This window comes from Octodon degus, unplaced genomic scaffold (assembly GCF_000260255.1).
Source record: "Octodon degus isolate 3935 unplaced genomic scaffold, OctDeg1.0 scaffold00049, whole genome shotgun sequence".
NCBI lineage: Eukaryota > Metazoa > Chordata > Mammalia > Rodentia > Octodontidae > Octodon > Octodon degus.
The window spans coordinates 6,858,845-6,883,103 of record NW_004524625.1 but is presented as its reverse complement, the minus strand read 5'-3'; the positions used below and the strand labels follow the sequence as shown (position 1 = coordinate 6,883,103).

At 42.5% G+C, this 24,259-nt stretch overlaps 1 non-coding gene across 1 annotated transcript; it reads right to left on the bottom strand.

Moving 5' to 3' along the window:
• Positions 1-19,977: 19,977 nt before the first annotated feature.
• Positions 19,978-20,080, bottom strand: LOC111817135. Its single transcript, XR_002821398.1, has one exon. It is a non-coding gene; the product is annotated as a small nucleolar RNA U13 (small nucleolar RNA).
• Between the last annotated feature and the right edge of the window lie 4,179 nt (positions 20,081-24,259).

Here is a 24,259-nt window from a genome sequence, read left to right as displayed (position 1 = left end):
AACACCAATTTTATCCTATTTTTTAAAGATGTAGCCATAATGAACCAAGTCTAGGAGTATGGAGCCAGCATGCAGTCTGCGGCGGTAACTGCCTGGTTAGCTCCTACCCCTCCCATAGCCTTGTGTTGTCTTACTGATTTGGAGATGCGTCCTTGGCCGTAATGTCGGGTCTTGTTCTACAGTCTACCAGTTCCCGGTGCCTTCTCACTCACCGTTGCCTCTTGTCTTTGTTACACACGGAGCACACAGGTTCCCTAGCAAGGCAGCTCTGAGACAAAGGGACCGATGTCTGCTTATTAAAAGTAGATCCTCGTCACTTCTAGCAGTTCCTGACACATAGCAGGTGTGTAATAAATACTTACTGGCTTGATGAAGGAACAATCAGGCCCACCTAGAATTTGAGCAGCCGGAAGCGGGAGTGGTTAGTCCTTCGCGATCCTTACGGAGTTACTCAAAGTTTTAAACTGAACAAGGAGCAAACTTTGGAGGTGCTTCAATGTAAACTATTGGGGGATAAATAAATATAAAAGCAAAACTTAGATTTAAAGTCTTGTGCTATTTTAAAAAGCAATTGCCATGCGTGACACAGTTTGCGGGTAACTTTTTAGCATTTGTTTGGTTCACTAAATTGAAAAGGCCGAGTTTATAGAAACAAGTAAATATTTCCAAATTGAATTTATTTTGAGATACTTTTCATGTTTGGTATAAATTCATCCCCAAGCTGCTGACCTTTATGAAAGCAACACTTTTTATCTTTTGCGGGGTGATGAGATGCAAGAGGAAACTTGAAGTTAGAAAATAATTTTTGTGGGGGCGATAGAAAAAGATAATGTCATCAGGACGACTAGCCTGACGTCCTTCGGTGACAGACTCGGAAGGCGAAGGAGGAGCGGAGGAGGCGGATTTCCTTTCACGGAGTGTGGATCATAAACCAGCCCGTCGGGCACTCTGTGTGGATTATCTCACTCCATTTTTGTAACAATAATTTGGGAGCGATTAGTATTATTCTTTTGAAAATGAAATATGGATGTGTTAAGCAGAAATGACTCCAGTTAACAAAAAGGAGAGTAAAGCTGAAATCCGCTTCCTCCCAGCCTCTGCGCAAGCTCCCACCCCGTGAGGACGAGAGCCGACGAAGCTCGTCCTCCGCGATCAAGAGCTCGGCGGCAGCCCTGGCCTGCCGTCCTTCCCATCCTGGGAAAACCAGGCCGCCAAGCGTGGAAGGTGTCTTTTCACCTCTGTTCCTTTATAGTCTAGGTCAACTGCTGTCAAGTGAAGTGAACCACACATTTTCTGGGAGTCACAGTTTCAAAACCTAAAAAGAAATGGGCAAAATTAATTTTAATAATGCATATTCATGCAGTTTCCAAAAGTATAATCAATATATTGCGATTTCAACATATATAAAAGTAAAAATTATTAAAGCACATTTATACAAATGAATTTTCTAAAAATGTATTTGGTACAGGGTCTCACTACGCAGTTTGGATTTGTAGTGATCCTCCTGTCTCAGTCTCCCCAGCACTGGGATTGCAGACACTGTAATCCCGCATGTAGGTGGCTGGTTCGGCATGCCCAGGGGTGGGCCCGGGATCGAACCCTAGTCCCTGCGCTTGCCTAAGTAGGCGCTTAGTCCACTGAGCTACCTCACCAGCCCTTACAAATGAACTTTTGAAATCCAATGTCCATTTCATCCGGGAGTGCATGTGTGCGAACCACATTTCAAATGTCAGCAGCCACAAGCTCACAAGCACTGGGAGGGGCAGCTGTGGAGATTTATTACAGAGCACAGATTTGAACAATTCTCATCAGGACTACAAATAAACCATCTTGGCAGCAACATTTTAGGCCTTTGTCACTGTGAATATCAATACTGTCATTTCTTTTCTGTGACTCAAAACTGCGTGGAAATCAATAACCTAGCTTTTACATCAAGTTTCTGAAAAACTCTCGTCTGCCCCACACCTCTCTGCTGGGCTTTGAACTAGTGACTCAGCATGCCTGACACTTAGCTTTCTTGTTTAAAAAACGGTGAGAATGCCGCATAGCTAAGGAGCTGACGATGCAGTATATATTCGTCTCCTGGCGTGCAGCACCCTCTCCATAAGCAGACCGTCCTAAAATGAAAACGGAATCGCAATTTCGTGTGCTTGGGAAAGGATCGTGTGCACTATTCTTGACGCAGAAACCTTACATAACGTGCTTCATGAATATGCATTATTATCACGTGCTCTAGCACCCTCCCAACTCCTGTAAGACAGATTTTGGGTGCCTCCCACAGCTCCTTTGTCCTGTGACAGCCTCTGGCCCTCACATCTCCGGCGCTGCTTCTTCCCCACGCTCGGTGGCAGCGGGGCGCCCAGCCCTTGTCGTCCGAGACGTGCACTTGGCAGAGCACCAGGCTTCCTCGCACCTCTGGACGGCAGCAGTCAGGGTGAACCTGGCTGAACGCATAACTCACTCTCCATGAGCCAATAAGGATTGCTTAGGGTCACACACATGGTAATGTTGTTTATTACCTTCTCTGAAACATTGGAGTTTCTTGCAGAATGACCTCTGCAGGCTAATTGAAAGAATTTGCAATCTTTAAGAAATCCTGTTAGCACACTAACAGATGAAATCAGCACTGAGCTTTGCAAAAGGAAAAGAAGGCCCGAAGTTATCAACTAGAACATTGGAAAACGATAGACTAGCCACTGACTAATTTCCCTCTCCCTGGGGAAAAGAAGTTGTGCAAATCCCCACCTACCATCTCTTGCTTTCTCCATTTCTCAGGCGAGCTGCACGAGACTCCTTGCCCTGTTCCAGAAAAATGATGGAATTTTAACCTTCCTCAGGTTTCTTTCTGATAAGAAACAATGAGAACTTCACTAAGGCTGCACTTCTATGTTCAGGGCTCAGAACTGTCTTCCTGGTATCTCTCGCCACTGCTATCCCTTTCCAGTGCCCGTGTATGTCTTAAGTTGGTCTGCAGGAGTGTGTGCACTGGTGTTTTGCTCCCGCAGGTGATAGTGTGGAGGTTGCGGGACTTCCAAGATGTGAGACCTAGTGCAGGTCCTTAGGTCAAGGGGGAGTCAGCATGCCTTTGCAAGGGGTGGCGGGTCGGGTTGGCTGTCCTGCTTGTGCTCTCATCCTTCTTACTCTGTTATGCTTATGCCATCTGCCATGAAGTCCTCACCAGAGCTTAAGTAATACTGGTGCATCATCCTTACATCTTCAGAAATGCGAATGAATTAAATCTTGTTTCTTTATAAATTAGCCTGTTTGGGTGTCTTGTCTTAGTAATGCAGATCAGACTAAGACTTGCAAACATCTGGCCTGTGACCACTCACCCGAGGGCTGTCGCCTCGGAAGGGGTCGTTCATTCCAAAGGACCTGCTCCTCATTTGAAGCCCAACCAGAGATGGCGCGAGGCAGCCTTAGTAGCTGTGTCTCAGAATACTTTCTTCTGAAAAAGACATTCCACACAAATCAGAAAGTTATCCTCGCAGATAATAGTATTGCCTGATGTAAAATTATCACTTATTATTATAGCTTTTGAGCAAAAACAAAGCAATTTTTGTATTGTGGCTTTAATTTCCCTGGGAAAAAAAAGCAAATTCAGAGAAAAAGTTTTGCTTACATTGGCTAAATCTCATTTTAATAATGAGCTAATGACAAATTAAATCTTAGAAAATACTCATTAAAATGTGACTATTCATAGCATTAATGATGTGCTTAAATATAAAGCTAGGAAAAAATGTTTTTCTTGAACTTTATAAAAGTATCACAGACAGGGGCTGGTGAGATGGCTCAGTGGTCTAAAGCACCTACTTAGAACAAGCTTAGCAAAGCACAGGGACCGCGGTTCAATCCCCAGCACCACATGCCAGCCAGCCCTGCCCCCTGGTGGGCTGAGCTTGTCACACACACACACACACACACACACACACACACATAATTTTTTTTAAAAAAAGTATCACAGACAAAATATATTTGTGTCTATAGAATTATTTTCCTAGCATGCTATTTAAAAAATATATATATATATATATATATATATATATAGAGAGAGAGAGAGAGAGGGAGAACCATCTCAAATTCACATAATGCTTTAGTTTTTTAGGAAGAGATCTGTGTAACCTTTATTTATCCAGTTTGTAAGATGCTTTGTAATATAACCTGAGTACTGATGTGACACTGGTGACTACTGCTACTTCGACTTCTCCAGCCTTCCTTGTATTCATTTGTATATGTTTCTGTTTTTCTTCTTTTTAAAAGAGAATGAAAAATAGTTTTAAAAAAAGATACAGAATTTCACTTATCAAAATGATAGGAATTCAATAATGGCTTTTATATTGCATAATGTTGCCTTCAAGTTAGTTGTTCATAGTATCAGATGTAAATATGGAAAATTGGTCAAAAAAATAAAAAAGGAAAAAATTAAGCATTAACTGTTCCTTTCAATACACCAGACCAGTGAAATCAACAGTATAATTATCTAAGTTATCATATATATATATATATCCCTTCCTTCCTTCTTTCCTCCCTTTCTTCCTTCCCTCCTTCCTTCCTTCCTTTTCTTTTCTCCTTGCTCTCATTCCATTTGTTCCTTCCTTTTGAACTGTTTCTTTCCTTTCAAGAAGCCAACGAATAACAAATGCTGGAGGGGCTGAGGGAAAAATGCCCCCTTCTCCACTGTTGGTGGGAGTGCAGGTTGGTACAACCAGTATAGAAATCAGTGTGGAGACTCCTCAAGACCCTACTTTTAGAGATCCCATTCTACCCAGCTATTACCTTCCTGGGAATTTTTCCAGAAAAACTGAAAACATCATCGCACTGTGATATATGTGTACCCATGTTTATAGCAGCGCAATTTGTTATGACTGAATCATGGAAACAACCCAAATACCTGTCACCTGAAGAATGGATAAAGATGTGAGTTTTATACAATGGAGTATTACTCAGCTATAAAGAAGGATAAACTTGAGCCTTTTAGTTTATGGATGCAACTAAAGACTATAGTCATACAGTGAAATAAATCAGACCTGCATGTACAAATATCTTCTTGTCTCCCTAGTGTAAGAATGTGAAAAAGTGAATCAAAGCTGAAAAGCACAATAGATACTGTGAAAGGGAAAGAATCCATTTTAGTTATTTTAAATTCTTAATATTTTGTTGTGAACAAAAATGCCCCATAATCTCTTTTAAAGATAAGAACACTAAGTTTTCTAGAACTTAAGTAGCTTTATTTCCAACATACAAATTTTTGTTTGAGCAAAGGAGTTCGTTAGCTCATCTACTGCATCTGTAGGGGGAAAAGCACCCTAGAGGAATTAACTAAGAAGAGACACAACTAAATGCATTGTAGACATTCTTAAGATTCACTTTGCTAAAAGTCACCTTTGGGTAGAGGAAAAGAGTTGATTAATAAAAGCAAATGCAATTTTGAGGCTGTCACATCGTCTTTATTTCTCCAAGCAGACTGTAGCAGCTGTGCTGAGAGCACCCTGACATAGTCCGTGACTCGGCCACCATGAGCCCTGCTCTCTCACTTCTTGTTTATGTGGCCATCGTGTCTCAACTGCTCTCTGTTCTCCTCTGGGAAAGGAATCCCACCTTCCCTAAGACATCTGGTAGTAGAATGAAAATGGGAAGCTTGTAACATGAGGGTTGCCAACAGTCCCCTCAGACAGCATGCCGAACACCAAATGTCCTAGGTGGGTGTGGAGCACACACCTGTAATCTCAGCACTTGGGAGGACAACCTTGTTGCAAGTTTGAGGCCAGCTTGGCTGCAAAGTGAGTTGAAGGCCAGCCTGACCTGTGTACTGAAACCTTATCTCAAAAAGCCCCCCCACACACATGCCAAAAAATAAAATTAAGCGTCAGTTCCACTGCTGGATGAGCTCAGGTAACTCATGGCCTCATGAAGTGGACCAAGAACTCAGCCATGTACGTTGTCATGAGTTGAGATCTTGGCATCAGCTCTCTCTAGCTCTGTGACCTTGTGGAGGTAACAAGTCCCCAAGCCTTACTTTGGTCATCTGCAAAGAACTACTGTGAGAATAAAGCTCGGAAAGAAATATGTCCCAACTTCTGAAGTGAGTCAAGATGGCCACAGAGAGGGAGCTACTCCCTGAGGTACATGGTGACATACTAATCCTGTTCCCACCTTCTTTCTATGTTTTAAAGCAAAAGGAAGTCATGTCAGCCTTGGATGTACAACAGTGACCACCCTCAAGAGACTAAAACATTTCCCACCCTGTGGGGTGGTGAAATTATCCCTTGCACACAGAGTGCTCTACTGCCAGGCGCTGTCCTTAGTCCTCACTGTGGTGCTTCTCTCCTTCCTAAGTCATTGCTCACTCGACGTGATACTGTCTTTATTCCAGCTGTCATTCTAGGGAAGATGTCAGTGAATGAGGTCGTAGTCAGGCATTTGGGCTCTTGCTTTGTGTGCAGGTTCCGGCTGCTCCAGAAGGTATGTGTGAATAGACAGATCTCCCACTTGCATGTCTCTGGGTGTGCAAGCAAACCCGGACCAGCTACAGCCACCGCAGACAGTTCTTGCGTCGTGCCCAAAGCAATCTCACGTTCTTCTCAATGCACATTAGATTCAGGCAGTTGTGAGAATTCATTTGTGTTGCTCCACAGAGGACCTGAGGCTCTCAGTTGCATTATTGCCGTGTCAGCTGTCCTCATTTGCTACTTAAAACTATACAGCATCTTCAGTCACACTTTGTGATAACCACCTGAGGGCCTGAAAGGTCGGAAGTCTGTGTAACCTCACATTGAAAAACCTTCACTATTTTCCTGAGCTATGAAAGATGGAAGCATTCGTGTGAAAATACTTGAGTTAATGTACAGCTGGAACAGGCCTATGATAAGGAAAGAAATTGTAAATTAGAATTTCCGAAAGGGGCCGCTACCAGCAGTTGGCGCTGGGGCAACCTGAATTTCATAAGACCTTCCAGCACTTTGAAGATTTCAGCATACCCGACCAGTGGCGCAGGGATTCTGACGCTCCCCTGTGCTTTGAGACAATCCCTAAAGATCTAATTTCTAAATGTCCTCTAGGGGGCGTAGTGTCCCGGCTGAGAGCTGCAGTCCGTCAAATACTGAGGGCCATTGTAGTAATTTTAGTTGTTTCACCTCCTTTAGCCTCAGTTTGATCTTCAAAATGTGCACAATTATTCTCTTTTCCTAAAGGCTTGACAAGTCAAATTTAGTAAAGTACTGAGCACTTGATGTGATATGTAAGGAATCACAATTAAGGTCCCTAGTGTGTTCATCAGGGACAGCGGCAGGGGTCCTGCGGTACCTGCTGCTGAGGGACGGCAGAGAGGCAAGCAGGTGATCATCTCCGACAGGAAGTCTGTGGGCTTGGCTTGGCTGACACACTGTCAAGGCAGACTTAAAATTCCTCAGTGAGACCCTATCTCAGAAAAAATAAATAACTAAAAACTAAATAAAATATGACCTTTGGATGCAGGAAGGTAATACAGTGACTTCTGAGCCAGGTTGGTAGCTTGATGGTCTGAACGCCTGCCCAGCAAGCGTAAGGACCTGAGTTTGATCACTGGTACTGCATGTCATGCCAGGCCCAGAACCCCAAGCACGTGGAGCCAACCACCGAAACTGGGTGTGGTGGCGCACACCTGTAATCCCTGTGCTGAGGAGGATCACTAGGAGTCCGAGCTGTGGAGTGAGATCCTGTACCAAATAAATAAAGAAAGAAAGAAATTTCTAAAAATAGAGTGGCTTCTATGTTGTGTTTGTCTTCCTAAAGCAGTGCCTATTGAGGACAACAGTGTCTTACTACTCAACTTAATACCCACTCCGTGCAACTTAGTGGAAAAGCGCACCTTCAAAATTAACATGCAGGAAGTTAGCGGTAAACAGTGAGTTTTATTCCTTCAAATTCTGTTCAAACTGCCTCTACAGCAAGACCTCAGAAACAACTTTCCTTACTGGCTTCAAGCTATGTCAGCTAAAACAGATGCGCCAGTCCACCATCCAAGCCAGCGGTTCAGGTCCACGTCCAACGACTCCTTGCGTGTGTGGCATATCCCTTTGTGAAAATATTTTACTGTTTTATTTACTTGGTTTTTATTATTTCAAATTAAAGGATGGAAAGGAGAAAAATAAAGCTGCCGAAGCTGATGGGAATCACAGGTTTTGTGCACTCCCCCACTTTAAGAAAAATAGAGATCAGTCTCAATGTTGTCCCTTTTTTGCATCTTCACTAACCTTCCACCCAATCAACCTCATGTTCCATTGGGAAGAAAACAAATAAACAAAGTGAAAAAGAGGCAGATGTGTGTCCTGAAACACACACCTAGGGTGTGAACTGCCATAACAGATTTTGTAATTGGCTTTTAGCAAACTGGGAAAGCAAAAGTCTATCTACTAGAATCGGTGTTTCCTTTCCTTTTTTGTCTTGTATTTATCATAGCATGAAAGTTGAGAATTGCCTAGCATTCTACTTGTTTTTGGGAAATAACATATTGAATTTATGTAAACATAAAATTGTTAATACTTAAAGTATAAAAAGTACCTTACTTGCAAATATTTTTCTCCATGAACATTATCACTGTTACCTTTGCCAATTCCATAAAGAAATCTTTAGCTAATGAAATAGTCTAATAAGCCACTGTCTTATAACTATACCTCAGTTATGAATAAAAATAAATATAATCCAGATACTTTTAATTATACAGAGAGTATAGTCATTAGCTCAAATATCTTTTGCATTTTATTTTAAGCCACACAATTATTACCAATTAATTTATATGTTTGTATTTTGGCAACATCCTTTTTGTTTTGGGAGGGAACTTGGATTTCCTTTGTGAATTTTCTCTTTTAAAAACATACATTTTCTAATCAGTTATTCAACAAATACTGTGAAATTCATAGTACTTTGTTAAGTGAAATTCTGTAGGACTTGTAATATTTTCTGTTTTATTACCATTTTGCACTCTCTTTTAAAAAGAAAAAAAAAAAAAAGAACACTTTCTAAACTTCTGTGATTCAAGGCAGCTTTTCACATACTTTAAAGCATGTAGGTATCGCGTAGAAATCTTGCTTTCATGCAAATTCTGATTTCCTGGGCCTGGGAAGCTCGAGTTCCGGCGTCCCTCATAAACTCTCTGGTCCTGGCGCAGGTGCCAGACCTGATCCATGCCGTCCTAGCAACCTGGCAGAGCCTCCACGAAGGATCGTCAGAGAACTGTGAACTCAACAAAGCCCTCTGGGCTAGTGTGGCCCTTACCTCTGGTGTGCCAGTCTGGCTCGCCGCAGAATCACCTCGAGGTTAGTAAAGCACCGTTCTGGGTGCATTGTGAACAACAGGCACGGGGCCAGTGAATGGAGGGGAAGACCCACCCGGAGGTGGCAGCAAACACCAGGCCGGAGAGAAGCAGGGAAATAAGAAGGGCGCGAGCCCAGTGAGGGCGGATGCAGCATTCACCACTGTCTAGAGTGTGAGATGCCATTTCATGGCTTTCGACACAGACTCACCGCAGAGCCCACTGCAGCTCCCAGCTGTTGGCCTTGGACTGGGGCGCGTCCTGGATTGCCCTTGTTCTGATGTCCGTCTTCCTGAAGAGCTGCTGGGTCCTCAGACTACCCAAGCGGGAGAGCCCTCGTGGTGCCTCCCGCCTGGGATTCCGCAGAAAGCCACCAGAGGCTCTGCCATCTGACCCCAGATGCCTAATTAGTCTTCACATAACAATACACATATTTTACATCGGTTCTGTTCCTTTGGAGCAGCAGACCCCACCTTTTGGGACACCAACTAACTGTTTCATGGGACAGCTTTTCTATGGACACGGGTTGGGAATGATTTCGGGGTTAGGTCCATGTTAGGAGCGCACGGGCTAGATTTCTTGGATGCACAGGGCTGTGCTCCTGCGAGAATCTAATGTTTCTGCTGATGTGACAGGAGACGGAGCTCAGGCGGCAGCCAAGCTATGGGCGGCAGCTGGAGATACAGGAGGTCCAGTTCCAGAGAGCCCACAGAGCTGACAGTCCAGGGATTGGGCTTCCCCACTCCAGAGAACCTTGACCAACACACACGCCTTCTGTTAGCTATAAAATCGAGGCGAGCCGCCTGCTAGCAAGTTTGCACCTCGATTGCCCTAACGGCATGCAAGCTTCCAGAGTTTTCAGCCTCTGCCACCCGGGCGGCCCTGGAGACTCTGCGTGGGACTTTGCCCTCTCCTGTCCATTTGCTTGCTTGTTTGTTTGTTTGTTTGTTTGTTTGTGGTACTAGGGATTGAACTCAGGGCCTTGTGCTTGCCAGGCAAGCACTTATTCTACTAAGCTATCTCTGTGGCCCTGTCCATTCTCATCACAATAAAAGACATTGTTTTTTGAAACACAAACTTTATCCTACTTCCATTACTTGAACTTTGCTTTACAGTTTTTAAGGCTTGAAGCTCGAGGATAAAATTCCACCCGATCAGCAAGACCTGCACAGCCTCAGGGACAGCTCCCAGGCTCGCACCCCGCGTGGGCGTGGCATCCGGAGGCCCCACCCACGCGGGAGTCTGTCACTGAAGTGCCGTCCCCAGGCCCAAGCAGAGTGCAGCACCAGGGAACTCCTGAAAGACACGCAGTCTAGGCCCACCGCGGCAACTCCCTCCGCTAGGTGGGAGCTGTCGGCCCACTAAAGAAACGGATTCTCGGTTTTTTGGTTTTGTTTTTCTCTCCGGTGTTCAAAACAGTGCCCATCTCTTTAAAGCTTCTCAACACGTTTGAATGAATGACTAAATAAGTATTTTTAATATCCGTATTATTCATTTCATGTTTAAGCTAGACGAACTATTACCTGTGTCTCAAGAAACTATACGCTTGGGGCCGGGGAGATGGCTCAGTGGAATAAGCGCTTCCCTGGCAGACGCAAGGGCCTGAGTTCGGTTCCGGAAAAAAAAAAAAAAAAAAAAAAAAACTACATGCTCATTGGTACATGTGAAAATAAAGAAAAGAAGACCTAAATGTATTTAGCATGGGGGTGAAGATAGCAATCAGCGTGGGCGAGAGGAGAGGCCGTGTTGACCTCCCAGACTCGGGAAAGATCAGTTTCAGAGCGCTTTCTCATCTTGCTCTACTCATCCCTGGAATACTCACTTTTACTAAAACAGGTAAACACTGTTTACAGTGCTATTTTATTAAATATATTCTACGACTATCGTTTTATAAGGAAGTGGTAATCTATTGGGATAGAAACCTGCAGTGCAGCTAGGTGACCGGGCAGGCCCCGGGTTGCGAAAGAGCACCTGGTCTGCAGAAGCTGTCCTGCGCGCTCGAGCCCACGCTCAGCCCTCTCCCAGGGAGCATCGGGACGGACCAGGCTACTTTCTTTTGCAACTGTAGAACCCACTAAATTAATTTGTAGGAAATAATAATGTCAACTGCTCGTATTACACTGGATTAGATTCTCTCTGAATCTTCCGCGGCTTTGGTGTACCACGTGCACAGGTTTTGATCCTAGTACTTGGAACTGTCGTCTCCGCTGCTGACATACAAAAGGATTGTGACTGCTCCCAAGAACTGAGCTTCCTCAGGCATCCTCAGAAACTTGTATCCACTTTGGAAGACTGCAGCATACATTTCTTGGGACTTTAGCATCATTTAGGGAAGGACTATGTCAAAAGAATATAAAAGGTCTTTTGATTATCTATGATTTTGGAGTGTTTTGCTTCTCAGTGTTCACCAGAAATTCTCAAGGCAGGGATGCGGTGCCACATAATGGGATGAGAATTTGTAATCGTATAAAAGAATATAAAGATAATTTGTATATCACAATCCCAAACTCCTTTGCTCACTGAAAGAACATTTAGTGAGTATGCCTGTAAGACAAGCCTAAGGAAGGCTGCATAGAATAACCAGAAAAAAATACACTTAACTATGTACATACATGTGTTTATATAACACCCCAAATCATTTGTATATAAAATTGAAAAATGCTCTTGGAGGAAGGGAAGTGTATATTTTGAAATAAAAAATGACATTTGAGGATTGAGTTGAGTAAATCTGAGTAGGCCTACAATATGTATTTTGAAACAATGAGCCAGAGCATCACAGTATTAAGAAGAAGCAAAGACTGAATTGTTGAAAGGCCCGCAAAACCCTAATGTAAGCCTGGACATCTTTCTGCAGACCCCAGAAAAGCAGTGTGGATTTGCGGCTTTAAATGCTGTTGGTAAGTACTTTGGCCTTAATCAAAGTCACGCTTTATATAGTGAAATGGGGCTATTTTGAAGCTTCATAGATTTTTCAGGCTTGAACTTCTATTTTATCTCATAGTTGACAATGGTAGTGTTTCTGAGGGATCCTTCCACTGATGGAAGGAGAATAGGAAAAGTGACTTTGAACACCGCCTTTGTCACCAGCTAGCTGCGAGGCCTCAGTAGCACTGGGTTCCGGTGTGTTAGCCTTCTGGTCTGCAAAATGGACTGGGAGCTGCTAAACCCTCTCAGAGTGGTCGCCTTCTGTGAAAACTATGACTGCGGCCTAGGACAGTTGCCTTCTGTTTTCTAGGGGATGACCCTGCCTAATACTCAGACCAGACAATGTGAAGCCAAGTGCTTTGTTAGGCTGGTTTTGAAGTAGTGCATTACCATGTGAAAACGAAGCACATGCAAGGAAAGAAGTAAGGTGCTGCCACTACCAAGCACCTGATGGAGCTTGTTTTGGGCAATCCTAAGTTACTGCCTTTTTTAAGGTTTGAACATTTGTATAAAATTAAGCGTTCATAATGTTTCTTAGTTCATGGTAAGGGGTCAGCAGTCAGCCACTACTATCTCTCTAATAGTTGCTGGCAAAGGATGCATAAAATGACACTAATTTTTGAGCTGTGTAACATATTTCTTGGATCATAGTGTGCCTTCAAATATGGTGATTTGTATAAATTGCTCCTCATAGATTACCTTCCACCTAGGCTTATGAGTATTGCTCCTTACCCATGCCTTCTGGACACTTTCCTGTAGGACTTGGTCTATTTGTACTGCAAGTGACTCAGCTTCAGGAACGGGATTTGAGTCATTCTGAAGAAAGCAGATTACCTTACGCACTGAAAAGAGGAAGTGCTCCCTTGAGGAAGACAGCAATAGCAAACTAGACTGGGTGACCTCATTTTTTTTTTTTTCCAGCTCCTTGTCTGGTTCATAAAGGAAGATGGTAGAGAAATGGATATTAATGTACAAGACATAAAAGTACTTCTTTAATGGTTTCCCAGTCAATGAGTAGCATTCTGAGCTAGTGAAGATTTAATTAAAATGTCCAGAGGCCCTCACTATTTATGGAAAAGACTGTGCTACTTCATGGAAAAAAGTCACACACACACACACACACACACACACACACACACACAAAGAAACCCTCTTGGTGGAGAAGAAAGTTCACTGGATAGGAGGAAAAGCACATTTCAGGATTGCATAAGCTGGGCATGGTGGTATACCATACACACCTGTAATTACAGCACTAAAAAGGCTAAGGCAGGAGGATTGATAGGAGCTCGAGGCCATCCTAGGCTACATAGTGAGCTCAAGGCCAGCCTGAACTACACAGCAAGACCCTGTCTCAAAAATTTAAAAAATTAAGATTTAAATTGTACTTAGATTTAAATAACAAATGGAATCTTTTTTTAAAAAATGAGAAGGGATATGATCAACAATGTGTTTATTGCCAACTCTTCCAAAAACATTGGCATAGAAGGTTCATGTTGCTGGCCTTTGCTGTCCTTGAGCCTGAATAAGAATCTGGCTTTTCTGTCACTAGCTGTAGTGAAATCTGATTAATACTTTGGAAAGTAACTTTTTCATTTTTAAAGATACAAAATGCTGCTTGAGGGCTTGTGCTGCAGGATAAACGAGATTACAGCTCTAATCTGGCCTAACACTGTACCTGCATGTTAGCTGGATGGGAATCACCCCACGTCAGACAATCCTCTTTCATTCACTTTGCAGTTTTCCATGTCTAAAGTGAGCTTGTGGAAAGGATTATTTCTTAAATTCATCTCAACTCATACTCCTTTCTTAATATCTGCCTATAACACTATCAAGAAGGAAGACGAAATATTCTTTAAAAATATGGAATGGTGGAAATTTTAAAACATGGCATGAAATTTCCAGTACCCTCCAAGGTAATGGGCCTGTAAGGCAGTGACAAGGAGCTTGCGGCTCTGTGTTGTCGTTATTGATTTTATCTTCATGTCTAGACCGTAAGCTAAGCTAACTCCTTCTGGTAGGAAGCCCCAACTAGAGCCAAGAATTCAGGATATGCCAGTTCCTGCTCCTTGGCACATTTTCTCTTATTCCATTTCATTCATCACTGAGCTCTGGTACTGGAAAGTGCAGCTTCGGCAGCATGGCCAGATACACGTTTTTCCTTGCTTTGTCTTCCTGCTGACCACAAGGCCAGCCCACCTGTGTGTTCACTCAGCGCAGCCACCAGTGGATCTTTCCATCTACCTTTATCTGAAATCACAAAAATGGTTTCTCAAGTAATCAACTTCACAATTACTTTATCATACTCTTAAGACTAGAAATCAGTACAGCAATTGCATCCATCAAGTAAGACATGCTACTTCACAATCCGAGTGGGAAGCTCCAGAAGCTGTGTTTCCCACCGTAGGGTTCTAGCCGTGCTCAGTGCTAGAGCTACTATTATCCTGTCCCATAACTAGATTGTGTGTGCTCCACTGGTTTGATGGTGTATGCTAAGATCTTATGTCTTTTTCAGCTTTGTTTCTGCTCTCGTTGGCCATAAAGATGTCATTGTTGGGAACATTGAGTGTCATTTATGGTGGGCACTTGTAGACATGAGTATGTCTCTAATCAACTTATAGCTAGTTGGAACATGGAACAGGCAGGTAAAACAATTTAATATATGAGGAAATAAATAATATAATAAACACATTGGCAAAATGTTAACACTGAATATAGTGTCCAGAATATATAGTAACTGCTCAAAATAAGAACAGCAAGCCAAAAGGAATGCTGAGTGATACTCACATGGTAGGTTTCTGAAGGAAAGTCAGTTTCCTATTTGGTGTCAATCTGTTGTCTCCTGTTATGCGACACAAAAACATAGAGGCAGCCTGCTATGATCTGAGTATTTGGGCCTCTCCAAAATTCACGTGTTTTAATCCTTATCCCTGGGGCTGGGGATTTGGCTCAGTGGAGGAACACTTGCCTAGCAAGCTGGAAGCCCTGGGTTTGGTTCTCAGTACCAAAAACAAAAATGTGAACCTCTTTTAAACCTTATCCCCAAGATGACAGCACAGAGAAATGGAGGTCTTCTTAGGGTGACTGCAATTAGTCACGATGGCAGGGCCCTTGTGAGTGGGATCGGTGCTCTTCTAGAAGATGAACAGCAGATGTTTCTCCCTTCTGCCATGTGAAGATGCAACAGGAAGTGGCTCACGTGAGCAGGTGGCCCTCCCCAGACAGGGACCCTATGTAACTGGCTTTGTCTTGGATTTCTTGGGGCCAGAATTAAGAAAAATCCACTTCTATGGTACAGAAGGCACCCAGCCCATTTTATTTAGAAGCAACCAGAGTAAATAAGACATAGCTTTTTGCATTTAACTAAAAATTTTGAGATCACTTCTATAAAAGTAAAATACCAAGGAGACAGATAGATTAGGATATTGATCATCTAGGCATCTAGAGATAAATTATAGGACACAAAACCACATATGGAGGAAAGACCCAGAAAAGAATAGAGGTAAAGCCAGTCTAATATCAGAATTTGAAAGTTAGCCTTTAGATGCCTGAAATGTGAAAAGCAAAACCTGATTGTAAAACAAAATCTTGCCCTTATAATTTAATGCTAAAAAACTAAGTACTGTGTTGTGTGAACTTGTTCAAGCCATAGAACTTAATCCAGTGGAGACAGAGGTACATGCTGCCATGTGGTTTATTTCTGCAGCATTATTTGTAATGAAAACACAGTCACATAAAATATATCAAAGTGTCTTAAAATATAAAGCACTACTTAAATGAATTCCTAATTTTTTATCTTGTGTCCTCTACGACACTGAAATTGACTCAGTACATATAAATGTAATATACAAGCTTTTTTCAGAGGACCTTGATTACAGGAAGAGGAGTACAGTACTAGCGTACGAGCTGACAGCATAGCACAGCTGTGAGTTCCTGGAATCAAATATTACTTTCATCTGCTGGGAGTTGGCAGCTTCAGGTATAGCCCTTGTGTTTACCTTTCATAAGTAATATATATCCTATCTTGCTATGCAGAAGTTGTCATAGGCTAGCATTGATTAAGCAGCCTGCTGAAACAATGAGGAGAAAGCCAGAGTTGCCTTTCCCTTCCCTACTTAAGCAAAAGGTGGGAGGGTGTCCCAGGTGAGGCTAGAATAAAACTCTATTTCCCCAACTCAGATGAAGAGATTTATAATAAAGTGCCATTTTCCTGAGAAAATAAACTCCAACAAATGGAAAATTGGGGTTACAGTGCATGCATTGCAAAGTAAGAGTCACTTAAATATTGAATCCAGCTAAAGAATAAATAGAAAAGATGAAGGGCATTCAGCAAAGAAACTAGAAATTTGTCAAAGGTGAAAGGGGGCTACTGAAAGCTTTATTGAACAATGATTGCAAGTGTAATGGCAAAATAATTTCTGCTCTGTAAGATGGAAGAGGTGTGGAGGGCAAGGGACATGGTGGTTCATGGTCTAGACAACTTATCTACAGGCTATAGTCCAATGCATGAACTGTAGGAGTAAAATAAAACCAAGAACAATAAATAGATGGAAATAGATGAAGACATTTCCAAAATTAACGACCTAACACAAAGCACACAAGATCTAAACAAATGTTGGCCTTAAAGATAGCTATTGAGTGTATCCCAAAGCTCCGAGAGCATCTTCCTGCCTTGGAGAACATCTGCGTATGCAACCTTCACATACACAGGGCTAATCAGGTGCCAGAAATTCATTAGGGAGAGCCGAGAGGAAAATGCATATAGCAGCACTGCTGATGGAGCTCCGAAGCAAGGCTTATGCTCAAGTCCATGAAGGGCGCCAGACTTTGTTAGTAAGGTTACTCGTAGGGCAAACTTATCAGCTGCTACTTTATAGGTTAAACATTCAAATACTGGTAATTTAAAAAGATTTACCTTTATGTTGTTCTGCAGCCTGTGCTTGAATCTTCTTGGAAGCCTTTTAGTTACATTTTCTTTGCTTTGCGATTATTTATTTACCCAAACCAGCACTATCTTCTTGTTTGACTTAAAAGTGAATCTCCTCTTTTATTATTCCTCTAAGACTCACTTATCTCCAAATTAAGTATCCTTTTATGCTCTGTAGGGTGTGGTCATTGTCACCCTAATGTACCAAGGGACAGATGTGGTAGGCCACAGACTTTAGGTTAATCACTTACCAGAGAGTCCATGAGCAGGCTTGGGTTACAATGTCACAAAGATGTCTTAAGTTCGGCATGGCACCCTAATGCATCCACAGCTTTGCTATGTCAATGGGCTTCTTACTCAGAGTCTTTGCTACAGCCCACAGTGTTCCCTCCTTCTTTGTCTGTGGCATGGAGCACCAGTCTCACGCTGCAGGGCCATACCTTGCCCAGATGTCGTCCACCCCACTGGGTTGCTCCTTCACCCGGCTCCCCTTGGCCTCCACTGTCCCATCCACTCAGTGTTTGACTGATGCCGTGCTCTTCAAGTGTGGCACGAGATCAGCAGCGACTGCCTATCAGCCCTGTGGCCGGATGTGGGCCGGGGCACGGTTCTTCTGTAGCGCCTGGCCTCTGCAGCCCACTGCCAACCAGCGGAGGGCTGAGGAGGGAGGGAAATGCCAGCAGCCAAACCCTTAGTCAGACATACAAGGTAAGAAAACCTGAAGTGCAGTCTGCTTTCCTCTTAATTAAGTCCTCCAGGTAATTCCAGTGGTGCTTATGTTTTTTAAAAAAACGAACTGGTCTAAAAATCATAGTTCTTTCTTTTATTTTTATTTATTTATTTTATTTCCTTTTTTTGGGGGGTGGGGACTGGGGATTGAACTCAGGCCCTTGCGCTTGCCAGGGAAGTGCTTATTCTACTGAGCCATCTCTCCATCCCAATTTTTTTTTTTTTTTATGTATTAAGTACAAGGTCTCACCACACAGATCGGACTTGTAGTGATCCTTCCTGTTTTTCAGCCTCCACAAGCGCTGGGATTATAGGTGCGGGCCACTACAATCAATCTCAATAGCCGTCTCAGTGCACCCTTGGGGAGGGGCCGTAAAACCATAATTCTTAAACCAGATTAAGAGTGAATCTTGAAATCAGCTGGAGTGTGTCCCTGTCCAGTAAGTAGCATCCAGATCTGCAACAAACGCTGGCACTTGTGTTCACCCCGCGACGATCGTGGCCTTACGACCGTGGGTAGCGGGCCCTGGGCGCTGTGGCGTTGCCTCGTTTGGTCTTCAAGGCCATCAGGTATTCTAATGAGCAGCTGGGGTCTCCCGGTGCTGACCTCCTGAAACCCACGGCTTTTCACCAGTGTCTGTGACTCCTGCCTATCAAGTTAGGCCTTTTACTTTCAGAAGTGGGGTTAGCAGCCGCAAAAATGGGTCCTGGATTTTATACAAACCTATGAACTGCTGAGAATATCTTAAGGTGCCCTTATCCTAAGGCGATACTGGAAGCAGGCAGGTGACCTTGAGGAGAGTCGTCTTCGCAGCGCATGCAGCCCACGGAAAGACCAGCTCCAGTGCGTCTTGTGTGTCTATTTCTAGGTTTACAGGAGTTGATACGCAGTTGGGAGGTGGGCTTTGGGTGCGATCGAAAGTAGGGAGCAATGAAAAGCGTGAGAAGAGCACGAGGCCAGCACACACTGGTCCTGCGGCAGGCGCCTGACTACTCCCTCCTCAGAGCCTTCCCACGTGGTGCAAGGCTGCTGCCGCCGCCGCACGCTGCCCCTTCCCTTTACCTCTCCTCGCACCTGGGTCACTCCCTCTTCCTTTCCTGTCACTGTCCCACCATCTCTCTGTTCTTGCTTTCATCTCTCCTTTTTCATCTCAGAACTCCTTATTCTGCTGTCCAGAGTGTGCTCAGTGAACAAGGACTGTTCTGTTTGTGACTATTATAACTCTTGGAAAAAAGAAGAAGAATTTAATTTTAAAGTTGGAAGATGTAAAAGGAACCTAGCAGTGGCCTTAATTCTAGGTAAAGTCAGGATGGATAATTGAATGCAGTTTTTCCTAAGCCGCATGCAGGAGGTAGGAGCTGGAATCTAACCCAACAGGAAGAACTGAATGAGGTGTGAAGCTTGTAGGGGGTGAAATCAGGGATGGGGGTTTCTTTCTCCAGTTAACTAAAGTATGATCTTGGGACAGGCAGTTCAGAGGAGGCTCTTGTATGCCCGTGCAGGGTGCAAGTGTGTATGTGTGTGTGCTTGCTATGGTTTTTGGGTTTTGTTTAAAAAGCCACTGTTAGGTCAAAGTGATGACAACTCAGGTTACTTTTTATCTTTGAAATTTTTATTCTGCCCTACAGATGATAGATGGACAGCTAATGTTTCCAAAGGCCCACACATTACAACTAGGCTCATTATGTACAGAAGCTAGATTTCCATTTTTCCTGCAAAATTTCCAATATTCTTTCACTAGAGAATATTTCTCCTCTTAAAATATCTATTCTCCTGCCATATTTGTGATGTATTTTACATTTTTATGATATGTTAATTGCTGTGGACAAATGGATATGTTTTGGGCTCATATAGGATAATACCCTTGTTTTTTTTTCTTCTTCTGTGTTTTAGGGAAGGGTCTGCAGGGTGTTCAGGGTCTCACTACTAGACTGGACTCATAATGATCATCTCGTTTACAGCCTTCCAAGTGCTGGGATTATAGGCGTGCGCCACCATGCCCAGTCTCAATTGCCCTCTCAGTATGCCCTGGGGCCAGGCCAGCCCCTGCACCTGCTTGCAGGTGCTTTACTCTGCTGAGCTATTTCTTTCTTTCTTTTTCATTTTTCACGTCAGATGGGTAATGTGCCCATGTTGTAACAAGGTTTGAGGGAGGCACATCTCGTGCCTAAGGTGTGATTGGGTGAATCATCATGCTCATGAACCAAGGGATCTCTGCTGAACTATTTGGCCAGCCCGGATAACACTCTTAAGGGAAGTCAGATTCCACCAGAGGATAAGTTAAGATTCTAAGAAAGGAAACCCTTTAACCGCAAATATGAAAACCCAATTAATTGTTTATTTTTGAACCAATCATAGGTCTAAAGTCTGAATTCCTCAACATTCCTATCCTCTGTCTTTGAATGAAGTTAAGGATTTCAGCTAAGAATTAGTAGACAGAAAAATGAACATGCATGAAATGCAAGTAGGAGGCCATTGGGAGGGTATCTCGAAAAGTACGCCTTCCAGCAGGATGGAAGGATTCACGGTTTTTTCTCATAAGCATTTTTTTTTTCAGAACCAGGGGTAGAACTCTGGCCCTTGCACTTGCTCATGTGAATAAGATAGCATTTCCATTTCATCTCTTTAAGTTCTTCATTTTAACTTCATGAAAAACATTTGCTCAGGGGAGATCTTTTCTGTCTGGAATAGGTTGGCAGGATGGATGGGGAAGAAGGGACCCCTTTAAAGCTCTTCTTTCCTTTCCTTTCCTTTTCTCTTTTCTTTTCCTTTTCAAAAAGTTCAAGGGTTCCAACTTGCGAAGTCAAGCAGTAAGGAATATTTGATGCCTCATTTTGAAATGTCAGACCTTACATAAACCTTTCCCAAAGTGACTGCAGGCTTTCGCCCTAGAAAAGCTGATAGAATTTCTATTGTTTTTTACTCTTCTTACTGAAGCAATGTTCTCAAGCCACCATGTAATTCTGCATATGTTGTCATCTCTACCTCAGGGAGCTAAGCCCAAGGGAGTAGAATGGTACCAAAGGTCAGGATAAATGTTTATGGGAAACGTCAAACAGACTCTCGCCGAGCAGCTTTAGCCTTTGTCACTGTCTCGAAGGAAATATTTTACTCTCCAGCAGAACAAGTAACTGTTGAATCAAGAGAATTTTCAGAAGCAAGCAAGGTTTGTTTTAAAGATTTGTGTAGATTGAGCAAACGAGATAATTTGGCACGGATGGGAGTGTTGAGCTCTCGATTTTCTCTGTACTGTCTTATGTTTTTGTCATCTGCATTTAGCACATTACTAGTAGACAACTTTTAACTTTATATCTGCCAAGGACCACAAATTGGCATTTATACATGCAAGAGGCTTGACAGGTGCTTAGGAGCGAGGCTTTGTATGTGTCAGTCTTCCCGTTGATGCTTCAAATTCCTGTTTTAAGCCAGTATTCTCCAAAATGTAAGCTGCCCCCAAAAGGATGGCTAATGACAATGGCTGCCAGATGCCAAGTGCAGGGTTCTGAATTTTTACCTTATGGTTTCTAATCCTCCTTCCAAAAGCCACAACATTTAGTCTTATAATCTCCAGTTTAAGATGAGGAAACTGTGGATGAGCAGTGGGCTGATCAAAGCATAAGAGCTGGAGAAACCAGTGAAGTCAAAACCTTCTTCCCAGGGGTAGCAGATCTCTGCTTCCTCCTTCTTCATCACAATTATCCACAAGCCATTATGTTAGACTCTGAGCTCCATCCAAACAAAGGCCAGGTCGATCACCCCCTATCCCGTGCTCCTCCCTGCACCCCTGCACCCAGAGCATTTGTAGCAAGAGCTGTTCCTGCCCGTTGAACAGGGTGTGTGCCCTAAGTACTTTTTGAGGAAGTAAATGAATGAGTAATTTGGCTTGCCATACCTGCCAGTTGAGATAGTGTGGGGCTGAGCCTGGGCAGGATTCCCAACTCCGTTCACAGCTTCTTAGTTAAATACACTTGGAAAAGGCAACCGACTCTACTAAATCTCACTTGCCTCGTCTGCATGAAGAGCATAGTTTATAAGACCCATTTAAAATGAATGGAAAAACATTTAGCAAATTTGCAATAAATATTAATTGCAGTAGCTGTGGTCTAATCTATAAAGCCCTGGAAATTGATTTCTTATTTAGACCTAAGATTAAACTCTCTGGTTATGTAGTTGCTAAAAATATGGCAATTTTTTTTCAAATATTTTGACTTTGTATCTTGCTCCTGTTTAAGAAATATATTTTACATTAAAACCAGTCTACAAATAAGTGAATGAAATTTAAAACTGAAGGAACATTGTCATGAAAGAATGTTTAAGCTTATTTATTATTCCTGCTGATATCCTCTATGCTGTTGTTTTATTCTGGTCAAGTAAAATGCTGCGAGTATCTTTTAATACCTCTTTTGCTTTTATTTTTAATTTTGTTTTCTGAAAAAATACTGCCTTAGGGCAAAACACTATTCTTCTGGAAACTTAGTCATGCTTTATTGTTAAACACTAAATAAAGTTATCAGGTTAGGGTGTGAAGAGGCCATACGATGTGTATGTATTCATATGGTTGTGGGGTGACTTGGCCGAAGAAGCAGACATAGATATGAGTCTCTCAGCCTCTCCTTCAGCCAGTCTTCTGTGTATCTGCCCATCTACCTACCTATGCATCGAGCCTTCTAAATGACCACTCATCTCCATGTATCCAAACTTCCCTGCTTACTACATACCCAATTCTATAAATAACTATGTGAGCCTTGATCTGTATACTTCTATAAAACCCATCTTAAAGTGGTCTTCATGAGCTCCGGGTAGACCATGGCCACACAAACTTCTAATGGGGCCAAACGGTGGCCTGTGAGCTTTCATGTGCTGCAGTGACAAATGACCAATGTACACGAACAGTTCATGAGGACTTGCAGTTTTCAAAATTCCAGATGCAATTTTCTACCTTCACTCACATCAACATGTTTCTTATTTTAAATTTATAGAATGACTTTCTCTTACTTCAATGGGAAGAAAGATTTGTACTAATAGAATTTAGACAAGATATCATGTCTGCCTTTTGTACTCTGAATAACTATTATGATGGACAGCCATATGCAATGTATTAATTATTGTAGCTGTCCAGCTAACCTGTTTTGAAACTGTCTCATTGCTATTTCTTTCTCAATAAAATTAATTTTTTTAAAAAAGAATAGAAGTTATTCCATAGTTTTGTATGTTATTCCCAATAATCTTATAAAACTGTGCATTTTTCTTAAGCAGACAAAGAATATTGGAAGATACATCAAAGTAAGGGAGCTACATAAAAGACAACCACCATAGAAAAGATACTTGGTGCTAAAGTATCTTTTGATGGATTAAACCAACAATCCACTTGTAGGCATTTGGGCTGTGCACACGTCCTTTTATATAATAATTATTACTTCTACAATGAATAGTTTCATATTTTAGTCATTTCATTTATGTTTAACTAATGGATATGTTATGCTAAATATTGTCAAATCACCTTCCTCAGATATGCAAATTTTAATCCCATCTGTATCATTTCTATTTGTTCTTTTACATGCTCCTCGGCACTGCAAATTGTATCAGCTTTTCTATATTGCAGCACTGAGTCGGCAGTATAATCTTTAATTTATTATTTTTTGAGACAGGATCTTGCTATGTAGTTCAGGTGGGTCTTGAACTCACTATGTAATCCAGTGTGGCCTCAACCTCGTGGCAAACGTCTTGCCTCAGCCTTCTGAGTGCTGGGACTAGAGATGTGTGTCACCTTGCCTGGCATTAGTGTAACTAATTTGAAATTTTTTGTGAATGAGATTGAACAAATGCTTAAAATTTATTTGCATTGACCTTTATGTGAAATCTAATTATTTTCCTATCTATTTCTAGTACCTTTGAGTCCTATTGCTTTATTTGACATATATTAAACACTCACTGACCAATTTTGTATTTCTTTTCACGTATTTAAAACAATTTTTTATACACTCTTGTACTTCGCTTATGACGAATTTTGTCTAAAGGCATGAAGTCGGGCGTTGCTCTAATGGCTTCTTAGTCTTACATCATCTTTATAAACTTCTTTTTCCAACTGATATGTTCATGCGTTAGATTTTCTGGTCAATAGTTGTATGAGGCAGCGCACTGGCTGGGGGCAGCTTCTCCAGGATGAAGGGCCTAGCGTTCCACCAACAGTAACTGGAGAGGAACTGGAGGCAGTGGAGGACGCCAGGGAGCCGGGAGGGACAGGACAGAGGAAAAGAAAACAGGGTGAGGTGAGAAATAACAGGCCACGCCAAGGAAGGAGACCACCTGGGGGGCCACCAAGCACCAGAGCACACGAGACCTGCGTGCACACAAGCAGAATCGCCGGAAGCTGGAACCAGAAAGTCGAACG